This window comes from Panthera onca, chromosome B3 (assembly GCF_046562875.1).
Source record: "Panthera onca isolate mPanOnc1 chromosome B3, mPanOnc1 haplotype 2, whole genome shotgun sequence".
NCBI lineage: Eukaryota > Metazoa > Chordata > Mammalia > Carnivora > Felidae > Panthera > Panthera onca.
The window spans coordinates 52,036,870-52,042,740 of NC_138344.1; the positions used below are offsets into that span (position 1 = coordinate 52,036,870).

The 5,871-nt window shown below is 36.5% G+C and overlaps 1 non-coding gene across 1 annotated transcript; it reads left to right on the forward strand.

Moving 5' to 3' along the window:
- Positions 1–3,083: 3,083 nt before the first annotated feature.
- Positions 3,084–3,219, forward strand: LOC132676986 (small Cajal body-specific RNA 24). Its single transcript, XR_009609164.3, has one exon.
- The last annotated feature ends 2,652 nt before the right edge of the window (positions 3,220–5,871 follow it).

Below are 5,871 nucleotides of genomic sequence, written 5' to 3' on the forward strand. Positions count from 1 at the left end.
TCTGTTTACGGACTATAAACTGCTTCATAGTTTGACTTCTAGGGGAAACTGGATGTAATTTCAATCGTATTTCATTCTGTTTGCTGGTTCATCTATTCAATTTTTTTTTCTTAAAAAATTTATTTTCCATTTTTATAAAAAGCTTTGACTTTTTCTACCTTTTTTACTTTTTTATAAATTTTTAAAACTCTAAAATGAAATAATGAAAGTAAACTATTCTGTTATTGCATTCATTTTTTTTAAATTTTCATTTTCTTTTTTTTTTCTTGCCCTTTTTTTCTCTATCAAGCTTCTTTAAAACCAGACCAAAATGCACCAAGGAGCTGGCATCCTTCATTTGATTTTTTGTGTTGTTTTCAGTTTTTAAATTTTTTTTATATTTACTCTTTTTCATCCTCTAAAATGACAAAATGAAGGAATTCACCCCAAAATAAAGAACAGGAAGAAATAACAGCTAGGGACTTAACACAAATACAACCAAGATGTCTGAACCAGATTTAGAATCCTGATAATAACAATACTAGATGGAGTTGAAAAAAGCACAGAATCCCTTTCTGAGGAGATAAAACAAGTACAAGTCAGGACAAAATTAAAAATGCTATAACTGAGTTGCGATCTCAAGGATGCCTTGGTGGCAAGGATGGATGAAGCAGAGCAGTGAATCAGTGATATAGACAACAATCCAATGGAGAATAATGAAGCAGAAAAAAAGAGGGAAACTAAGGCAAAAGAGCACAATTTAAGAATTAGAGAACTCAGTGACTCATTAAAAAGGAATAACATCTGAATCATGAATCATAGGGGTCTCAGAAGATGGAGAGAGAGAAAAGGGGGTAGAAGGGTTATGTGAGCAAATCATAGCAGAAAACTTTACTAACCTGGGGAAAGACACAGACATCAAAATCCAGGAAGCACAGAGAAATCCCATTAGATTCAACAAAAGCTGACCATCAACAAGACATATCATAATCAAATTCACAAAATAGGCAAGGAAAGAATCAGGAAAACACGGGGGAAATCCTTAACCTACAAGGGAAGACAGATCAGGTTTGCAGCAGATCTATCCACAGAAACTTGACAGGCCAGAAAGGAGTGGCAGGATATATTCCATGTGCTGAATCAGAAAAATATGCAGGCAAGAATTCTTTATCCAGTAATGCTGTGATTCAAAATAGGAGAACATTTGTATGGAACCACAAAAGACCCCAAATAGCCAAAGTAATATTGAAGAAGAAAACCAAAGCAGGAGGCATCACAATCCCAGACTTGAGCCTCTATTACAAAGCTGTCATCATCAAGACAGCATGGTATTGGCACAAAAACAGACACATAGCCCAATGGAATAGAATAGAGACTCCAGAATTGGACCCACAAATGTATGGCCAACTAATCTTTGACAAAGCAGGAAAGAATATCCAGTGGAAAAAAGACAGTCTCTTCAACAAATTGTGCTGAGAGAACCGGACAGCAAGATGAAGAAGGATGAAGCTAGACCACTTTCTTACACCATTCACAAAAATAAACTCAAAATGGATGAAGGACCTAATGTGAGACAGGAAACCATCAAAACCCTAGGGGAGAAAGCAGGGGAAAAAAACCTCTCTGACTTCAGCAGCAATTTCTTACTTGATACATCTCCAAAGGCAAGGGTTAAATTAAAAACAAATGAACTATTGGGACCTCATGAAGATAAAAAGCTTCTGCACTGCAAAAGAAACAATCAACAAAACTAAAAGGCAACCAATGGAATGGGAAAAGATATTTGCAAATGGCATATCAGACAAAGGGCTAGTATCCAAAACTTATAAAGAACTCACCAAACTCCATACCCGAAAAACAATCCAGTGAAGAAATAGGCAGAAGACATGAATAGACACTTCGCTAAAGAAGATATCCAGGTGGCCAACAGGCACATGAAAAGATGCTCAACATCACTCCTCATCAGGGAAATACAAATCAAAACCACACTGAGATGTCACCTCAAGCCAGTCAGAGTGGCTAAAATGAACAAATCAGGAGACTATAGATGCTGGACAGAATGTGGAGAAATGGGAACCCTCTTGCACTGCTGGTGGGAATGCAAACTGGTGCAGCCACTCTGGAAAACAGTGTGGAGGTTCCTCAAAAAATTAAAAATAGACCTACCCTATGACCCAGCAATAGCACTGCTAGGAATTTACCCAAGGGATACAGAGAGTGCTGATGCATAGGGGCATTTGTACCCCAATGTTTATAGCAGCACTTTCAACAATAGCCAAATTATGGAAAGAGCCTAAATGTCCATCAACTGATGAATGGATAAAGAAGTTGTGGTTTATATATACAATGGAATACTACTTGGCAATGAGAAAGAATGAAATATGGCCTTTTGTAGCAATGTGGATGGAACTGGAGAGTGTTATGCTAAGTGAAGTAAGTCATGCAGATAAAGACTGATACCATATGTTTTCACTCTTATGTGGATCCTAAGAAACTTAACAGAAGACCATGGGGGAGGGGAAGGGGAAAAAAAAGAGGGAGGGAGCCAAACCATAAGAGACACTTAAAAACTGAGAATAAACTGAGGGTTGATGGGGGTGGGAGGGAGGGGAGGGTGGGTGATGGGCATTGAGGAGGGCACCTGTTGGGATGAGCACTGGGTGTTGTATGGAAACCAATTTGACAATAAATTTCACATTAAAAAAATAAATGAATTTTTAAAAGACAATAAATTTCATATTAAAAAAAAAGCAAAGTAACAAAAACAAAATAGAAGGAGAGATTTAAAAATTTCCCAGACAAAAACTAAATGAGTTTGTGACCGCTAAACCAACCCTGCAAGAAATTTTAAGAGGGACCCTCTGAGAGGAGAAAAGACAATCAGTCAATCAATAAATGAATACCAAAAGCAACAACGACTAGAAAGGACCAGAGAACACCACCAGAAACTCCAACTCTACAAGCAACATAATGGCAGTAAATTCGTATCTTTCAGTACTCACTCTAAATGTCAATGGACTAAATGCTCCAATCAAAAAATACAGGGTAACAGAATGGATAAGAAAACAACATCTATCTATACGCTGTTTACAAGAGACACACTTTAGACCTAAAGACACCTTCAGATTGAAAGTAAGGAGATGGAGAAGATAACTCTTTGTAAATGTCCTAGAGAAATATAGTAGCTTTCTGTTCACCCTTTGCAAGTGAAAAGGGTGGATCGTTCCACTGCTGACATTTAAGAAGAAAAAATTAAAAAAAAAAAAAAAAAAAAAAAAAGAAAGTAAGGAGATGGAGAACCATATATCATGGTAATGGTCAACAAAAGAAAGCCAGAGTAGCCATACTTATATCAGACAATCTAGATTTTAAAATACTATAACAAGAGATGAAGGCATTATACCATAATTAAGGGGTCTATCCACCAAGAAACCCTAACAATTGTAAACATTTATGCTCCAAATGCGGAGCAAACAAATATATAAGTCAGTTAACCACAAACATAAACTCATTGATAACAATACCATCATAGTAGGGGACATCAAACCCCACTCAAAGCAATGGACAGATCATCTAATCAGAAAATCAACAAGGAATGACATACTGGACCAGATGGACTTAAGAGATATATTCAGAACATTTCATCCTAAAGCAGCAGAATATACCTTCTTCTCCAGGGCACATGGAATGTTCTTCAGAATAAATCACGTACTGGGACACAAATAGCCCTCAACAAGTACAAAAAGATCGAGATCATACCATGCATATTTTCAGACCACAACACTATCAAACTCGAAATCAACCACAAGAAATTTGGAAAGGTAACAAATACTCAGAGACTAAAGAACATCCTACTAAAGAATAAATGGGCAAACCAAGAAGTTAAAGAGGAAATTAAAAAGTACATGTAAGCCAGTGAAAATAATACCACAGCCCAAAACCTCTGGGATACAGCAAAGGCAGGAAAGTATATAGCAATTCAGGCCTTCCTAAAGAAGGAAGAAAGGCAACCTAACCTTACACCTTAAAGAACTGGAAAAAGAACAGCAAATAAAACCCAAAACATCAGAAGACAGGAAATAACAAAGAGAGCAGAAATCAATGGTCTCGTAACCAAAAAAACAGATCAATGAAACCAGGAGCTGGTTCTTTGAAAGAATTAGCAAAATTGATAAACCACTAGCCAGTTTGATTAAAAAGAAAAAGGAAAGGACCAAATACATAAAATCAAGAATGAAAGAGGAGAGATCACAGGCAACACTGCAGAAATAAAACAATAAGAGAATATTATGAGCAATTATTCACCAGTAAAATGGGCAATCTGGAACAAATGGACAGATTCCTAGAAACATAAACTACCAAAACTGAAATAAGAAGAAATTAAAAATTTGAACAGACCCATAACCAGTAAAGAAATCAAATTAGTAATCAAAAATCTCCCAAAAACAAGAGCCCAGGGCCAGATGGCTTTCCGGGGGAACTCTACCAAACATTTAAACAAAAGTTAACATCTATTCTTTTGAAGCTTTTCTAAAAAATAGAAATGGAAGGAAAACTTTCAAACTCATTGTATGAAGCCAGCATCACTTTGATTCCAAAACCAGACATAGACCCCACTAAAAAGGAGAACTACAGACCAATTTCCCTCATGAACATGGATGTAAAAATCCTCAACAAGATATTAGCCAACTGGATTCAACAATACATTAAAAGAATTATTCACCAAGACCAAGTGGGATTTATACCTCAGATACAGGGTTGGTTCAATATCCACAAAACAATCAAAGTGATATATCACATCAATAAAAGACAAGAACCACATGATCCTCTCAATAGCTGCAGAAAAAGCATTTGACAAAATACAGCATCCTTTCATGACAAAAACCCTCAAGAAAGTAGGGATAGAAGGATCATACCTCAAGATCATAAAAGCCATATATAAAAGATCCACTGCTAATATTATCCTCAATGGGGAAAAACTGAGAGCTTTCCCCCTAAGACCAGGAACATGACAGGCATGTCCACTCTAGCCACTGTTATTCAACATAGTATTGGAAATCCTAGCCTCAGCAATCTGACAACACAAAGGAATAAAAGGCATACAAATTGGCAAGGAGGAAGTCATACTTTAACTCTTCTCAGACTACATGATACTTTATATGGAAAACCCAAAAGATGCCACCAAAAACTGCTAGAACTGCTCCATGAATTCAACAAAGTCACAGGATATAAAATCAATGCACAGAAATTGGTTGCATTCCTTTACACCAATAATAAAGCAACAGAAAGAAAAATCAAGGAAAATTCCATTATTTTGTATCAAAAACCATAAAATACCTAGGAATAAACCTAACCAAAGAGGTGAAAAATCTATACACTGAAAACTATAGAAAGTTTATCAAAGAAACTGAAGAAGACACACAAAAAAGGAAAAATATTCCATGCTCATGGATTGGAATGCATACATATCCAATGCAATGCCTATCAAAATAACACATGCATACATATCCAATGCAATGCCTATCAAAATAACACCAGCCTTCTTCACAGAGCCAGAACAAACAATCCTAAAATTTGTATGGAATTAGAAAAGACCCTGAATAGCCAAAGCAATCCTGAAAAAGAAAACCAAAGCTGGAGCCATCACAATCCCAGACTTCAAGATGTACTACAAAGCTATAATCACCAAGACAGTATGGTACTGGCACAAAAACAGACACTTAGATCAATGGAACAGAATAGAGAACCCAGAAATGGGCCCACAAACGTATGGCCAACTAATCTTTGACAAAACAGGAAAGAATATCCAATGGAATGAAGACAATCTCTTCAAGTGGTGCTGGGAAAACTGGACAGTGACATGCAGAAAAATGAACCTGGCCTACTCTCTTA